This window comes from Hypanus sabinus, chromosome 2 (assembly GCF_030144855.1).
Source record: "Hypanus sabinus isolate sHypSab1 chromosome 2, sHypSab1.hap1, whole genome shotgun sequence".
Taxonomy (NCBI): Eukaryota; Metazoa; Chordata; class Chondrichthyes; order Myliobatiformes; family Dasyatidae; genus Hypanus; species Hypanus sabinus.
The window spans coordinates 158,551,990-158,570,618 of record NC_082707.1 but is presented as its reverse complement, the minus strand read 5'-3'; the positions used below and the strand labels follow the sequence as shown (position 1 = coordinate 158,570,618).

The window sequence follows — 18,629 nt, the reverse complement described above, 5'->3', positions numbered from 1 at the left end:
AGGAAAGAATTTGTCAACATTTCATTCGGGTCAAAATCCTGCATCAGGGATGAGAGTGGAAAGGTCAGATGACCAGCACTGAGAGGATAAGGGAGTGGCAAGAAGGGATTCCAAGGCGATTGGTGGACTGGCAAAGGGGGTAAGGAGATAGCGGGTAGGGGAGGTGAATGGGGATAAAGTTGCAAGTTTGCTTCATTGTTCATCCATCGATGACACACACACAGGTTTGTTATCATTGACTTATTTGTCATGAAGCTTGTTGTTTTGCAGCAGAAGTATAGTGCAAAGATATAAAAAATGCAATTAATTATAAAATAACCAAATAGTGCAACAAAAAGGAATAGTGAGGTAGTGTTCATGGACCTTTCAGAAGTCTGTTGGCGGAGGGGTAGAAGCTGTTCCTGAAACATTGAGTATGCATCTTCAAGCTTCTGACAAAAGTTCTGAAGTATGAAAGGAACCCGATGCTCACTTCCCAAGAAGCAATAACATAGCTTGTCCCAATGCTCGTCTGCCACTCCCATGATCTGAATGGGAGCAGTGGGTCAGAGATGATGACACCATCACGTGCAACAACCTCTCCAAAGCAAACCACAGCTTGACATCAGATTCTGAGTGGCAGCTATCTGAGGCTCTATCAAATTCAGAAGAACTGACAGGATAAAGTTCTATAGTAAGAAGCCATTTATAGTGTCTGTGCATTTGGATTTGTACTTTACTGCTTTTGGGCAAGCAACAGGAGTGCTGAATGCAAGGTGTTTGGAGTGTAATGTCAAAAAGGACAAAATTTCCGATTTTGTAATGGTTAAGAGGACTGTTAATTAGTGGTGTAATGGGGAGTAAGGAAGAACTGCACATGTGTTTGGAATAAGATGGGAGAACATTTGCTTTGAAGAGTATTTGTGAAGGCCACGGTACAGAGGGAGTATTTTGGAAGAGGATTACCATGTGTTGGACCCAGGTTGTTAAGCTGAGCGTCTCTATATCATCTCCTCAGATCAGATGTTCATCAGTTTTACCGAGTTCCTTTCCATTGACAGTAAAATTATCCCCCCATTTACCATGATTTCATTCAACAGAATCTCTAAGAATGCATTAGAGAATCTTTGAACTTATTTCATAATGACAAAAGGAAATAGGAGCAAGAATAAACCAAGAATAAGCCATTCTGCCCTCTGCCATGTCCTGCTGATCAGCTATACGCATCATTTCACTTTCAGAGCCATTTCTCCAAAGCCCTCAACTCCCACATTTTCCAAAAAATTACCTTCTTCCTCTTTAAATACTTGCAATGTTTTAGCTTCCATAACCCTGCCATGGAGAAAATTCTAGAGGATCATCAGCTTCTTGAGAAGTTCCAGTGTGTCTCAGGTTTAGTTGGCTGCCCCTGATCTTGTTCAAAACTAGTAAAAACTACTTAACATCTATATTGTCAAGTCTCCTTAGAATCTTTTATGTTTCCAAAAGATCACCCTTCATTCTCATGCACTCTTCTGATTGTTACCACCAGGAAGGAGGTACAGAAGCCTGAGGGCACACACTCAATGAGTTAGGAATAGCTTCTACCCCTCTGCCATCTGATTTGTAAATGGACATTAAAGCAGTGAGCACTACCTCACATTTTTTATTATTTCTGTTTTTACACTTCTTTTAATTTAACTATTCATATATATACTTACATTAATTAATTTATTTTTGCCTATAATTAACAAATTTCACAACATACAGTGTGCCTGGGATATTAAACCTGTTCCTGATTCTTCTAAAACGCCAAAGAATATACATCTAATTCATTTAGCCACTCATCTTAGACAACCTTTTCACCCTGGTCCAGTTTCTTTTAGACTGTTTTTTTAAAGTAAGGGAAATGAAACTGCACACAGGAATCCAGGTGCGTCCTCACCAGGCTATGTTTTCAAGATTCATCCTCAAAATGGTCAATCTGTCAATAAGCCCACCAATCAAATGTTAAACAAAGCTCCAGAATTAAATCATTTCAGGTCTAGATCATATGAAAATAGATCTGTTTTACCATCTGCTGATGCCGCTTCAAGAAATCTATTCCTATGCTTCATGGTTCTATGAAGTATGATGACAGATTTCTTGAATGGCCAGTGTAAGCCATTTTTATAAAGGTTCAAAGGTTCATTTATTATCGAAGTATGCATCCATATACAACTCTGAGATTCATCTTCTCCAGGTAGCCACAAAACAAAGAAAGAACATGAAAGTAATTCACAGAGAAACATCAAACCCCCCCCACACAAAAATAAATGGCCTCCTGATCATCAACCCCCAAACCCCCCTCACCTATACACAACAGAACAAGAACACAGACCCCACACTACAAAACAGAAAGAAATGGGCAAAAAAAAAACCCACAGAAGATAAAAGCCTAAGAAGGTCCAAAGTCCATAGGTGCAATAGTCCAATCCATAATGCAGAACCACGGTAACATCTTCCACCACACGAGGGCAGAGGCCTCCCCGCCTGCCGCAGTCAGCCACAGGTCTAATCCAAGTAATTAGAGGAGTTAGTTCAGCATCTGTGGGCAGGAAAATGTCAGATCTTTAATTAAGGCTGAAATTATCATGTATCTGTAAACAGGGAATAGAGGAGAAGCCAAAAAAGATTTCATAAGGGATGAATCATGCAAACAGTATAGATTTTACTTAGGTGGGGCAGGTAACAGGCAAAAGCCGATAACTGCAATGGATTTAGGGTATATTAACTTTGGAATTGCCTTAGACAAGGTATCACACAGGAGTTTATGGAATTAAGGAAAATGCATTAAAAATATATATTTTAATATTTTGAAAATGGAATAAAGTAAGACAGCTTCATACAGATCTTGGCTCATGAAAATCAATATTGAAGGTCTCAAGGATCCTTTAAAGATTGTTATTGTTACCAGCTGGGATATTCTTGGAACCACCTTGTCCCATTAGCTGCTCATTTGGTCATCACCTTTCAAGAATGCATGTGGAAGGACTGCAAAGGTCCATAGGCTGTGCGTTAGCTCTGTTCATTGCGTAATTCCCAGCATGTCTGTAAGCCCAGAGTTGCAGCTTAGCTAAGCAGGCACCTCACCATTTTATGTATGGCTGTCTTATACTCCTCATTCAACCTGAGTTGGTCAGGTGGCATAATCATCATGGTGAAGTGAGAATATACAACCTAAACAAGGATTTGAGTTTGCAGGTTGTGATGAGGTACATTTCTGCTGATGATGAAGGTCCATAATGCTTCCAGGTTGTCTTGTTTTGATCAACCTAACCTATTCTGAGCTGTGGACATAGGACACAATTATAGTACATAATGGAGGATATCCTTAGCATAAAATACAATCTTGTCATCACAAGATCATTTCTATCAGTCTGACTGCCAAATAGTGCAAATGCTATAGAAGGATTGTTAAGGATGAAGCTAAGTAGGTTTATCCATCGTATTGGTTCGCTCACTACCAGTATGACATCTGTGTCCTTCAGAACTAGGCTAGCTCAGTAAAAAGTTACTCCTGATAAGGGAGGTAAAAATCTCCCATTCAGAATACGTTCTGTGCCGTTCACCCCTTCTGTGCTCCTTCCAAGTGTGTTTCACCACAGAGGAGTAGTGGTTCATCAGCTGATGAAGGACAATAGGTGACAATCAGGAGGAGATTTCCTTGCCCACGTTGAGCCGATTCTATGAGATGCCCACGTTGAGCTGATTCTATGAGACTTTATGGAAATTGGAATCAATGCTGAGAACTCCAAGGCCTGCTCATTCCTGCATGTATCCTGCTGTGCCCTCAACTCTGGTGGTTCTGTCCTGCTAGGGGACAAAACATACTAAGAAACTGTGGTGGAACCCAGCACATAATTATACCCATAAAATCATGTCTTAAATATCAGGCCGTTGATTGATGGTCTGTGGGACAGTTAACCAATTTAGATTCCAGTCCCAGATGTTAATGAGGAGGATTTTACAAGGTCGACTGAGCTCGAAGAAGTTTGCTGTGTCTGTATTAAATAAGACCAAAATTAAAGTACTGAATACAATTTCAGTTTCAAGAGATCGAGAGCAATGTCCACATACATAGAGAAAATCAAAACAAACTGCAGATGTCAGAAATCTGAAACAGAAACCAAATCAGGAAATTCTGAAAAAAAATCAGTAAATCTGGCAGCTTCTGACAAAATGCCACAGGCTCAAAACAAAACTTCTTTCTCTTTCCACATATGCTGCCTGTCTTGCCATTCTCCTACAGCATCTTCTGTTTCTGTTTCACAATCATGATATTCCACAGGCTGGTAATTGCTGTCGTCGGATAATAATCAACTCATCCCCAGAATCTCTGATAAACCCTTCTTGGCCCATCATTAACTACTTCATTAGTAACCTTCTGTTCAACACACTAAGATTCTACAACATGCAAAAAGCTTTCTTCAGAAGATACAGATAGTAGTTAGCATTAACTAATCAATGAAAAATTAATTTCCTTCAGAAAATATTGCTTTGATCTTGGGCTGTAATTTTGGCAAAATCATCAGTATTTACCACCAAAACACTTGAAGATGACTCGACTACTGGAGTCCTTGTGTGTAGAGTTCCTGTCAGTGGTTCCCTGCTCCTTCACAGAATGCACTTTTTTGCATTCTTCTCCAGTGTTACCTTTAGACATCAATGATATTACCAGAACTAGCAATATAGATTAATGTTTTTGTTGTAAAAATAAAGCCATGGAAATGTTACGGTTTATTACTTACCTGTCACCCTGGTCCTAAAAAGAAACAAGTTTTTATTTGCATAGAATGTAACTTCCTCAAAAATTCTATATATAATGGGTTTTCAACTTATTTTTGTAATTCAATATTTCAAATTCATCCTCCATTTTGTACACCTAATCCAATCATGACTTCATGTTCTGTAAAATGACTAAATATCAGCTGAAAATGGTACTTCGATCTTCCAGGCTTTAGGTACTTTATTGTGATTGATTTTTCAACCTGCTTAACGACATCACCAAACACCTGACATCTGACAGCAACCGATGGTGAAACCCACATTATAGATCATTTCTGGATAGCTCTTGGAATCTGCAGTAAATGGCAATTCTCTGTTGCAGACTACATTATCCACGCCAAAATGTCAGGATAAGATACGATCATAATTTGACATATAATGCATAATGAATACCCCAGAAATGGAAGGAACATTTAAGGCATAGCTTCTATAGTTTTATACACCTGGAGGTTTTCTCTTGCATCTCATTTAATTATTGATACTAAATGGAGATTAATTGATCATCCAGAATCCCATGCATCATTCATCTGCGGAGATGATAGGAGGTGAGCCAGATGGATTTTTCTCATCTTCTTTTATTGCTGTAACACTAAACTTCACTAAACATGATGTTGGAAAACAATGTTTACTTACACTGCCCACTTGCAGTTTGGAATGTGAAAGATCTCTTTAAAGCTTCTCCAAGGAGATGATATAAGGTCCTGTGTCTGCTTCTCCACTGCAAGAGACTTAAGAAAAGCCCCTTTTTGGTGGTGTAGCTGGCTGTCACGTCCATGCAAAGCTCTTGATGCACCATCAATAACTCACACTGAGACGTAAGGCGAGATATCGGCTTTTATTGACTGGAAGAAGGAACCAGGAGTGAGTGACCATCATACTATGTTCTGGAGACTGAGGCCGAGCGTCAGGCCTCAGATCGCCTTTATACAGGGGCCTGTGGGAGGAGCCACAGGAGCAGTCAGCAGGGGGCGAGTCCAGACAGGCACACGTAGTTCACCACAGCCCTGAATAAAGGTCTTGACTCGAAACCGCAACTGTTTATTCATTTCCATAGATGCCACCTGACCTGCTGAGTTCCTCCAGCATTTTGTGTGTTCTGCTCCGGATTTCCAGCATCTGCAGACTTTCTCGTGTTTATAATAACTAACTATTGATGTTTTGTGTTTTCCAATGGATCAGCAGTGTTTTCTGAATGATAATTAAAATCAGAAATGCTCAGAACATTCCTCAGATCAGGCAGCATTTGCGGACAGATTGACTCCTCCTCGTTTTGATGGTGGTATCAAAAGTGTTAGAATCATAACCTAAGAGTCTATTACCCCAATTTACATCATTTACCAGAAGAATAAACCTCTGTTAAAGTAAATGAGGACTAATGTGCTGAAAAGCCAGTAGGCAGCTGCAAAAATCTTCAAAACTTGTTATCACTAACACACCTTACATCATTACTTCATTAAAATTCTTCAACCCAATGTACATTTCAAGTGTGTTTGAATATGTCTTTGCAGGAGTAGTCTTAGCAGATACCATGTGAAACATGATCTTTCGAAGTACTTCACTGAGAGAAGGTTACAACTGAGATTTCTCCAAGTCATTAGGGCTTTTAATTATATAAATATTTTCACAGTTTAAGAGGCCATGGTTTAAGTTTCATCTAAAACATGACCCTGGATTAGTCCGTCATACAAACAAGTGGCCTTATAGACCTATCTGCAGACTTATTAGTGGGAGATACTTTGGAGAGTCTTTATTTGGACATCAGATCAAAGTGTAGTTCCCTGCATTATGTCAATTATGTAGTAGTCAGAAGTGTAGAAGTAGATTGTGCCTTTCCCAGGCAGGTGTGTGAAAATAGATAGGTTTGATGTTTATGCTTAAAAGGAATTCACTGGGGAATGTTGAATATTTCTCAGGAAGATGAAGAGTCTTTTTGAGTGATGACAGGGTACTGAGAATTAATTATGACAGTTCCTTAATCACTTTTAGCATGAAATGTAAAATAAATTCTCAGCTCAATTCCTCAGGTGGGAAGAAACAGGCCCATCACCCATTGTGATATTACACTAAAAATTGTGTTGCCTACTATCCCTGTTTCTATCCAAATACTTTCGGATATGCTTTGATGGTTTGGATTCCCAGGGGAGAAGAAAGAATGATGAATAGAGAGTGAGGTCACGTTGCCCTGTAAGATGTGACCCTACTCCTACATATCTGTACATCACGTCAATCATACGTGTCGGACACTCTATGAAGATCACAGCCATAAATCACCTGTCCACACAGCTGCGGCGGTGTCTGTGGAAGGAGTGGCCACATTCAGCATTTATAGCACAGGCTTATCTCGAGCAACCAGAGGAGATCTGTGCAGTATCATTCAGGGGCCATCTGTGTTTGTACTGCACAAATCATTGAGAGCCTATTTTTAGGAGAATCTGGGATCATTTCAGCCAGGGATTAGATTGAAATAATGCTGTTTTTTTTTCTTACAGTGTGGCTATATCCCACAAAACAAAATTTTCAATAGAGAGCATCAACAGATTATTGCAAGCTGCAGTGTTAATCAGTTCAGCTTTCTTAGCTGGAAATACATCATGAGTGACTCAGCCAAATAATCCTTTCACTGTGTATCAGTCCAGATTGTGTCTGACCACATCAAATTCATCAATCTACTTCCAACTCCTCAGATCTTCAAGGAACCTGGTCATGCTTTTCAATTACAAAGTATACTCTTTGCTGCCATTAATAATAATTTTGTAAGGAATCCAAGCATAACCAGGCACAAGAGTGTCTGTTGTGAGAACCACTCAGCTGTTCTCCTTCTCTGAGCAGTAGGGTCTCTGCAATATCTTTAAGTACCTTCCTAATTTGCAGCTTGCTATACCCACCACACTTTTGCACGGATGCAGATGTTCCTGTGCAAATAATCCTATGCTAGCAGAAAGCCATACAGTACAGCACAATCAAGATTAACTTTTAACGAGCTCCAGCTAAAAAGTGGCGGCAACCAAATAGCTAGTTATTCTCCTTGAACTTCTTGAGTTCTCCTCTAGTGCTTCAAAAGGAAAGGACAGGTACAATCCTGTGTGCAACTAATGCAATAATTATGTGTATGTACGTGTGGTGAACTACATATACCTGTCTGGACATGCCCCCCCCCCCAACTGACTGCTCTGTGGCTCCTCCCACGGACCCCGGTATAGAGGCGATTGGAGCCTGAGCCTAGCCTCAATCTCCAGGATGCAGTACGGTGGTCAATTGCTGCTTGTACTTTCTTCCTGCCAATAAAAGCCTATATCTCACCTCACGTCTCCGAGAGTTATTGATGGTGCATCAGTACGGCAAAATATATTCCTCTGTATCTTGCTTCCTTTAGGTGTCTTCATATACCAAAACTTATGGTATTTCTCCTGTATTCATTGGGAGGGTTTGATGTTGGATATTGGCTGTTATTGTGAGAGGTGGGAACTCCATCCCTGTCAGGCACTCTACATCAACCACACAGCAGAGGGCCAATTGCTCCAACAGTAACCATGAGACCATAAGAAGTATGAAGAAATTGAAATCTACATTCTGTGCAGCAAAAACATAAAGCCATTGAGTTCCATGTAGAGGCCACGTGCTGCATTGAAGACTCACTACAAATGCCAGAAATAGCTGTACACAAATTATTAGTGTTACTAGGCCATGTCCAAGGCATCACAGAGGGGAGAATGATGATGGTAGAGTAAATGCCTGCAAAATAGGGCTGACCCTAAGCAAGTAAATCCAGGTTGTAGCTGAAAACCACCTGAGGATAAGAATCAAAAGGGATCGTGGCCACACTATTAATGCAATAATAGTATAAGAAATAAAGTGGATGAGCTTGAGGCTCAGCTGGAAATTGGCAAGTATGATATAGGAATAAGAGACATGGCTGCAAGAGGACCAGGGCTGGGAAATTAATATTCAAGGATATTCATCTTATTGAAAGGACTGACAGGTGGGCAGAGGGGTTGGGGTGGCTCTGTTGGTGAGGAATGAAATTCAGTCCCTTGCAAGGGGTGACATAGAATCAGGAGACGTAGAGTCAATATGGATAGAACTGAGAAATTGTAAGGGCAAAAACACCCTAATGGGAGTTATCTACAGGCCTTCAACAGTAGCCTTGCTATAGGGTGCAAGTTGAATGAAGAGTTAAAATTGACATGTCGCAAAGGTAATGCTACGGTTGTTATGGAGGATTTCAACATGCAGGTAGACTGGAAAATCAGGTTCGTACTGGACCCCAAGAAAGGGAGTTTGTGGAGTGCCTCTGAGATGGATTCTTAGAACAGCTTGTACTGGAGCCTACCAGGGAGAAGGCAATTCTGGATTTAGGGTTGTGTAATGAACCGGATTTGATAAGGAAACTCGAGGTAAAGGAGCCATTAGGAGGTAGTAACCATAATATGATATGTTTTAACCTACAATTTGAGAGGGAGAAGGGAAAATCGGAAGTGTCAGTATTACAGTTGAACAAAGGGGACTATGGAGCCATGAGGGAGCAGCTGGCCAAAGCTGACTGGAAAGATACCCTAGCAAGGATGACAGTGGAACAACAATGGCAGGTATTTCTGGGAATAATATAGAAGGTGCAGTATCAGTTCATTCCAAAGAGGAAGAAAGATCCTAAGAGGAGTAAGGGGTGACCATGGCTGACAAGGGAAATCAAGGACAGTATAAAAATAAAAGAGAAGTATAACATAGCAAAGATGAGCAGGAAGCCAGAGGATTGGGAAACTTTCAAAGAGCAACAGAAGATAACTAAAAAGGCAAAACGGGGAGAAAAGATGAGGTACGAAGGTAAGCTAGCCAAGAATGTAAAGGAGGAGAGTAAAAGCTTCTTTAGGTATGTGAAGAGGAAAAAATTAGTTAAGACCAAAGTGGGGCCCTTGATGACAGAAACAGGTGAATTTATTATGGGGAACAAGGAAATGGCAGACGAGTTGGACAGATATTTTGGACCTGTCTTCACCAGGGAAGACACAAACAATCTCCCAGATGTAATAGTGGCCAGAGGGCCTAGGGTTATGGAGGAACTGAAGGAAATTCACATTAGGCAGAAAATGGTGTTGGGTACGCTGATAGGACTGAAGCCTGATAAACCCCAGGGCCTGATGGTCTGCATCCTAAGGTACTTAAGGAGGTGGCTCTAGAACTCGTGGATGCATTGGTAATCATTTTCCAATGTTCTATAGATTCAGGATCGGTTCCTGTGGATTGGAGGGTAGCTAATGTTATCGCACTATTTAAGAAAGAAGGGAGAGAGAAAACAGGGAATTATAGACCAGTTAGCCTGACATCAGTGGTGGGGAAGGTGCTGGAGTCAATTATAAAAGATGAAATAGCGGCACATTTGGATAGCAGTAACAGGATTGATCCGAGTCAGCATGGATTTATGAAGGGGAAATCATGCTTGACTAATCTTCTGGAATTTTTTGAGGATGTAACTATGAAAATGGATGTAGTGTACCTGGACTTTCAGAAAGCCTTTGATAAGGTCTCACATAGGAGATTAGTGAGCAAAATTAGAGCACATGGTGTTGGGGGTAGAGTACTGACATGGATAGAAAATTGGTTGGCAAACAAGAAACAAAGAGTAGGGATTAACGGGTCCCTTTCAGAATGGCAGGCAGTGACTAGTGGGATACCGCGGCTATTTACAATATACATTAATGATTTAGATGAAAGGATTAAAAGTAACATTAGCAAATTTGCAGATGACACAAAGCTGGGTGGCAGTATGAAATGTCAGGAGGATGTTATGAGAATGCAGGGTGACTTGGACAGGTTGGGTGACTGGGCAAATGTATGGCAGATGCAGTTTAATGTGGATAAATGTGAGGTTATCCACTTTGGTGGCAAGAACAGGAAGGCAGATTACTATCTAAATGGAGTCAAGTTAGGAAAAGGGGAAGTACAACAAGATCGAGGTGTTCTTGCACATCAGTCAATGAAAGCAAGCATGCAGGTACAGCAGGCAGTGAAGAAAGCTAATGGCATGCTGGCTTTTATAACAAGAGGAATTGAGTACAGGAGTAAAGAGGTCCTTCTGCAGCTGTACAGGGCCCTGGTGAGACCACACCTGGAGTATTGTGTGCAGTTTTGGTCTCCAAATTTGAGGAAGGACATTCTTGCTATTGAGGGAATGCAGCATAGGTTCACAAGGTTAATTCCCGGAATGGCGGGACTGTCATATGTTGAAAGATTGGAGCGACTGGGCTTGTATGCACTGGAATTTAGAAGGATGAGAGGGGATCTGATTGGAACATATAAGATTATTAAGGGATTAGACACACTGGAGGCACAGGAAGCATGTTCCTGCTGATGGGTGAGTCCAGAACTAGAGGCCACAGTTTAAGAATAAGGGGTAGGCCATTTAGAACAGAGATGCGGAAAAACTTTTTCACCCAGAGAGTGGTGGATATGTGGAATGCTCTGCCCCAGAAGGCAGTGGAGGCCAAGTCTCTGGATGCATTCAAGAGAGAGTTAGATAGAGCTCTTATAGATAGCGGGGTCAAGGGATATGGGGAGAGGGCAGGAACGGGGTACTGATTGTGTATGTTCAGCCATGATCACAGTGAATGGCGGTGCTGGCTAGAAGGGCCGAATGGCCTACTCCTGCACCTACTGTCTATTGTCTACATTGTCTATTAAGACCAAGCTGAGGATGTTGGATGGAGATAGCTGGATCTAAATATCAGCCACATTGTCTAGAGCAAGAAAGTCAGGAAATGGAGTTTGTTGTGGTGAATTAGACCTGCAGGCTGTGATGCAGTGAAGGGGCTAAGGAAGGTGACAGGATCACTGTGTGATGAGATAACAAGGCCTTGAAAGGTAATTGTAGGAACTACCTTCTGGATCATCCAGTCCTCCAATGTGAATGCCCGGTTGTCCTGGGAGTAACAAATAATGATATCACTTGGGAAAGCTTAGTCTAAGTTCTCCATCAATGCTCCAAAAGAAAAGGACTGATGTAAACCTGTGCACAGCTAATGCAAAAGTTATATTTTGTGCATGCAGAATGGTTGCATGGTGTGTTGCCCAGTCAGTGATCAGACATCAATTTCTACTGGTATCTGTAAGGAGTCTCTATGTTCTCCCTGTGACCATGTGGGTTTCCTCTGGGAGTTCCAGTTTCCTCCCACATCCAAAAAGATGTACAGGTTAAGGTTAGTAAGTTGTGGCACCCTCCGGTCCTCTCTTATCATTTTGCATTTCCCCCTCCCCCCACTACTTCCAAATCTCTTACTACCTTTCCTCTCGATTAGTCCTGACGAAGGGTCTCGGCCCAAAACGTCGACAGTGCTTCTCCCTATAGATGCTGCCTAGCCTGCTGTGTTCCACCAGCATTTTGTGTGGGAAGTTGTGGGCATGTTATGTTGATGCCAAAAGCATGGCAACACTTACAGGCTGCCCCCAGCACATCACAAGCAGTACATTTCACTGTATGTCTTGATGTTCCGACGCTCCTGTGACAAATAAAGGTAATCTCTAATGATTTATGCTGGCTGAATTGCTAGGTGACACCACACAACTAGGAAGTATCATTATTGCATTTCTTTGGGAGGAGAGGATTGATTTTCCACCATAGAACACCAAAATAAACACAGTGTTACATTATTGAATTCCTGGGCAGCCACCTTCAACTTTGCAGGATTCCTCTGTACTGCAAAGGAATGTCAGCCTAGATTGTTGTGCTCAAGACCCTAAATAGGACTTTAGACCTCACAATCTTCTGACTGAGTAGTAAGAATCTTATTAACTGAGTCACAGCTCAACATCATGTTGGCTTTTATTTAACATCCAAGGATAGAATGTATGCTGTGAGATGCTTCACCCAGAATCCTGGCCAGTAAATGAAAAAAATGGTGTACATATTAGTCTCTCTTAATTCTAAGTATTAAACTCATGAGCATCTGTTTGTAAAGCCAATATCTTTTCTATTGGGATACATTAAAGAGAGATCACGATTCATATAAACTCCAGATCTTATTTCCTATTACACATTCTTGACCTATTTTCACATAAGAGCCAAGCCCATAGGTCAGTGGAAATGAAGCTGTCTGGTTTGTTGTCGGCATTTGGCTTGTGTCATAACAGCACCCATTAAATGTCAAATGCTTCTTTTCTATGTTAGCATCGTTCAGTTAGTCCTAGATAACCTAAATTCAATGTGCACACATCCAAACCTTTGCATACCTAACTCAGATGTGAAATGGTCTGCATTAACTGCTTTCACATACCATTAATTTTATTACTTCACACTCATTTTGCAATATTTATTTATATATTTTTCACAAAAACTTGCTTCTTTTCTCAATTCTTAGTTTTTCATTGTTTTATTTTTGTTTGTTCCTGTGTTTAGCTATTTACTTATTACTAAGTTCTTAATTTTCAATGTTCATATCATAAACTTCCCTTTAAAGACTCAACTATAAATGATCACATCAAGAGTTGAGCTTTCAACTTACATTCAAATCCAATTTAATTTGTTTGGAGTGATCCAAACAACAGATGAAAATGCTGTTCTTTTATATATGGAATACACAATTTCACTCTTAAAAACCCAATGTTTTACTACAAAACCAATTGAGCTGCAAACTAAACTAATTCAAAGGCTGCAAATTCTCTATTACCTTACTGCATTCGTCTATTGAATTTATGCAACATCAGGCTAATGAAATATATACCGGTTAATCCTTACATCACATGTTCAAATCTTGTTACTTCAAGATTGGTATCTTGGGAGTTGGAACTGAAATAGGAATTGCATTTGGTTTGTTATTGTCACATGTACAAGATCAATTCAATTTTAATTGTCATTCAATCATACATAAGTACTCATGAATACAGCCAAACGAGACAAGTCAAACATATTACCAACAGTACAACACACACAAGATTGCAATCACAGAATAAAGGAGTCCCGACCCGACCCCTGATCCCCCCACCACCAGTCAATACTACAGCTCGAGGCCCAGCCCTCACCCGTATGAGAGAGCATGCCCACATGGGATATCAGTAAAATAAAATGACACAAGATATGCATGTACATAATCCAGACACCCTTCCCACCGAGATCATCAGTCAACATACCCCGACGCCCACAAGGTGACACTGCCGCTTGAGGCCCAGTCCTCGTGTAGACAAGTGCACATAGAATATTAGTAAAAACACAAGCAGTGAAAAGCGTGTATGCTGTTCATATAGATCAGATCATTACACAGCGCATTGAAGTAGAACAAGGTAAAATAATAACAATGCAGAATAAAGTGTAACTGCTACAGAGGAAGTGCAGCACAGCTAAATGTTGAACTGTAACATCATTACGGGGTAAATAATGAGTCAAGAGTCCAGCTTTCTTAGTAGTGAACTATTTACTTGTCTTCTAATAGTGAGGTAGCAGCTGTCCTTGAGCCTGGTGTTATGTGCTTTCAATCTTTTGTATCTTCTGCCCAGTGGAAGAGGAGAGAAGAGAGAATATCCAGAGTGGGAGGGGTCTTTGATAATGCTGACTGCTTTACCAAGACATCGAGAAAAGTAGACAGAGTCTACGGAGAGGAGGCAGGTTCCATGATGTGCTCAATTGTGCTGACAGCTCTGCAGTTTCTTGTGTCAGGTGCAGAGCAGTTGCCATACCAAGCTGTTATGCATCCTGATAGAATGCTTTCTGTGGGGCATCAATAAAAACTGATGAGATCAAAGGGGACGTGCCAAGTTTCTTTAGCCTCCTAAAAAGTAGAGGCATTTAGAGCTTTCTTGGCCATAGCATCTACGTGTTTGAACCAGGACAGGCTATTAGTGATGTTTGCTCCAAGGAACTTGAAGCTCTCAACCCTCACAAACTCAACACAGTTGATGTAGACAACAGAATGTGCACCAGTCCTTTTTTTGAAGTCAATGTTTTGCTGACGTTCAGGGAAAGGTCGTTGTCATGGCATCATACTATTAAGCTCTCTATCTCCTTCCTGTACTCTGACTCATTGTTATTTGAGATGTTACTCACGATGGCGCTTTCATTCACAAATTTGTAAATAGAATCTGGCTGCTCTGTCATGAGTGTTACAGGGAGTAGAGTAGGGAGCTGAGGATGTAACTTTGTGGAGCACTACTACGTATTTTTTCATGGTGAAGATGAGCACTATTAACTTTTAAACAGCTTTAACATGCCTTCGAGTTTATGATGAGTTTGAGGACTTTCTAATATCTAATTGAAGGAAATTTCTACTCTTCTACAGTTGGATATTAGACAGATAGTTGTCAATTTCAATAGTCCTGTGTGAGTCTCCTGGCAAGATAAATCAGCATGTGGATCATACTGGTATGGTATTTTGAGGTGATCTTGCTGAGCAAAAATTGATGACCAATAAGTGAGGACCAAGAGCAGGTCTTTGAGTGTGAGTACCACAGACAATGTGAGACGAGAAGCCACATTTACCCTGCCATGGTAAACCTCCCCTCTACCATCGGATTCCCGTACAGACCATACACCCATGAACACTATCTAATTTTTTACTCTCGTTTTGCACTGCTAATTTTATATTTTATATATTTCTTATTGTAACTGAGTCATTTTGATGTATTGTACTATACTGCTGCTGCAAGACAATAGAAGGTACAGCATATGTCAATGATGATAAAACTGATTTTGATTTTGCACCACTTTCATTCACTGTCCCATATCCCTTGATTCATAAATGTCCATAAATCTATGGCTCTCTGTCTTGAATATATTGAAACTAAGCCCTTTTAGGTAGAGGACGCCAAAGCTTCACTGGACCCTGGGAGAACAAACTACGTATTATCCCTTACCTGAAGTGCTGATGCCTTCTTTTTAGGCCTCTGGTTCTAAACACCCAGCTGGGAAAGGGGTCATCATTCTTGCAATAATAGGAACTTCTTATTAAACCAAGCTCAAATTAATAAAATGAGGAGTTTCCAGCTACATGGACACGTCAATTAAAGGTGACTAGAGATAAAATTCCTCTCAACTTGGAACCATTCCAACAAGTAACTTTCTGCACTTGAACACCCTCACACCCTCCAAGGTGTGGTTACCTGCAATAGTTAGAATACTCCAGTCCAACTAAGGAACTAAACCCTGTCTCTCAAGCCTGGCATAGCCTAAGAGACTGAAAGCAGTGACTTATTTCTGTAAGTCACTATTTCAAGGTTTGTTATTATTTCTTAATTCTGTAAAGTATGCATCTATTTATGAAGTACAACATCTGATTAACCAGCATCTCACTCACCCTGCCACCATTAAGATTTATGTGTACAAGCAGCCAGATTTCATTCCTCCTGAACCACACTGAAATCTTACCTTTTACAATGCATTGTTTCCTCTCACTCTTCTCAGTAAAGAGTATCAATCAAGAGTGAACTCAACATTACGCCTCTCTCGCCTGAGGAAACTCAAGCCACCTTTAGCCCAGTTTGACTGAAGCAAACTCTGAGGCAGCGCAAAGCATGAAAAGAACCCAGAACCTTTTCTGAAACCAAAGCAGAAAATGTTGGAAAAACTCTGCAAATCATGCGTTGATAGCATGGTGTCATGCAGGAAAAGGGAGGAGTCAACACTTTGGGTCTGTGGTAGATAAATGGCAGAATGAACCAAAATGTTGACTCTTACTCTGTCCACAAATGCTGCCCAACTTAAGGTAACACAGAACACTGGAAGAATTCAAAGGCTTAAGCAGAAGCAGTGGAAACAAAAGGTATATGTCAACGTTTCAGGTCAAAACCCTTCATCAAGACATAGAGGAAGGAGGAAAGATTGCTAATATACAGTACTGTGCAAAAGTAGGGTTCCTATAGCTAGGGTTCCTAAGACTTTTGCAAAGTTCTGTATTTGTCAACATGGAGCGGCATGCAAATTTGTAAATCTGGCAGGATCAAAGGATGTTGGAAATAGCAAGGGTGGAGAGCCGTGGGAGGGGTGTGGGACAGGTGGCAGCGAAGGAATGCTGGGGTATGTGGGGCAGTATGGGTGCAGACACACCCAGTCCTGACATACCAGGCAAGGTCATTTGACTCCAAACAATTGGTTTATTGATCATTACAGACAGTCTCTTTGGTGCCCTCCCTTCCCCTTTCCCCAACCATGATTCCCCACTCTCTGCCCGCTTCCCACTCTCATATCAGAATCAGGTTTATCATCACTCACAGATGTCATGAAGGGAGGTGACAGATGGAACCAGTTAGAGAGAGGATGATGGGCATGTGGAACCAGGTGGAGGGAGGGAACAGGAAAGATGAACGAAGAGACAAGTAAACTCGGAGGATGGGTGCACATGCGTATGAGGAGATTGCTGGGCAGTGTGGGCTACCTGAAATTGGGGAATTCAATGTTCATACCATTGGGTTTAAGCTACCTAAGCAGAATATGGGCTGTTATTTTGACAATCTGTGTTTGTTCTCTTCACAGCAAAGGAGAAAACTAAGAATAGACAGATCAGTGCAGGAGTAGGAAGGAGAGTTAAAATAGTATGTTTGAGATGGCCATTGATAACAGAATGAAAGTGCTCGGCCAAACAGTTGCCTGATGTACACATGCTTTTTCCAGTGCAGAGAAGGCCACATTACTAGCATTGAATTGAAAACGTTGCAGGAGCACCATTGACCCACTTGGAAAACCAGCCTGCCTTGTTGAGATTTTCCCAGCACTTTCTGTTTTTATTACAGATTTGCACCTGCAAATTTTCTGGTTTATTTAACAGAAATCCTCAACAAATACTTGCACTTACCTGCTGATTTCTTACTGCAAGTCATTGTGAGTAAATGTTTAATATTTGATAACAATATTCTAACTATTTATATTAGCAACACCCTAGGTTATGAAGCACTATTCACTTTAATATCTAACAGAACTTAAGATATGGTTAAACACGAGGAAATCTGTTCGCCTGTTCTCCATCTCCCTTTGGTGCTCCCCCCCCTTTCTTTCTCCTGAGGCCTCCCGTCCCATGATCCTTTCCCTTCTCCAGCTCTGTATCACTTTTGCCAATCACCTTTACAGCTCCTAGCTTCATCCCACCCTCTCCAGTCTACTCCTATCATTTCGCATTCCCCCCCCCCCCACCACTTTCAAATCTCTTACTATCTTTCCTTTCGGTTAGTCCTGACGAAGGGTCTCGGCACGAAACGTCGACAGTGCTTCTCCCTATAAATGCTGCCTGGCCTGCTGTGTTCCACCAGCATTTTGTGTGTTGTTGTTAAGATATGGTTGCATGTAGTCCTCCACTTAAGAGAAAATAAACAGAAATAAAGTTTTATCAGTTACTAAATACTTTTCAATAAAATTGTGATTGACAACAACCCAGCTCTATTTTGCATTTACAGTACAGGACAGAAAAGGAAATAAAAGGGAAGCTTATATTGGCATGTGAAAATGAATAGCTTAAGAAAGGCGTGCTCCACATAAACTGCAATATATTTCAGTTCTTGAGCCCATTCAGATAACCATCTAAATTGTTCTCAAATATTTACATAGAAGCTTGTGAAAACAATGGTTATACAACTCGGGCACCTTTTGCAGTCTTTTTGTGATTGGTCACTCTGCTCACTACTTGTGGGAGACAGTTGTCTTCATAATTAGCTCATTACATCATCACCTGCTGCCTATACCAGCAAACTTCTCCCCATTCCTTTCCTCAAAATGCCTGGGTGATTACAAATTCTAATGCATAATTCAACATCAGTCCAAGTATTCATCATCATAATAACAAGGCCAGTAGGATTACAGAAGAGTACATCACAAAAGGCCAAATGTGTCTTGGGTCCATTCATTAGAGGCCAACAGGAACAAAACTAGCAACAAACAG

General features: G+C 40.9%; 1 long non-coding RNA gene across 1 annotated transcript; it reads right to left on the bottom strand.

Annotated features, from left to right (window-relative positions):
* Positions 1-2,331: 2,331 nt before the first annotated feature.
* Positions 2,332-18,041, bottom strand: LOC132385618 (uncharacterized). Its single transcript, XR_009509212.1, has 3 exons — positions 17,906-18,041; positions 13,511-13,561; positions 2,332-2,545 (listed from the first exon to the last, which is right to left on the bottom strand). It is a non-coding gene; the product is annotated as an uncharacterized LOC132385618 (long non-coding RNA).
* Between the last annotated feature and the right edge of the window lie 588 nt (positions 18,042-18,629).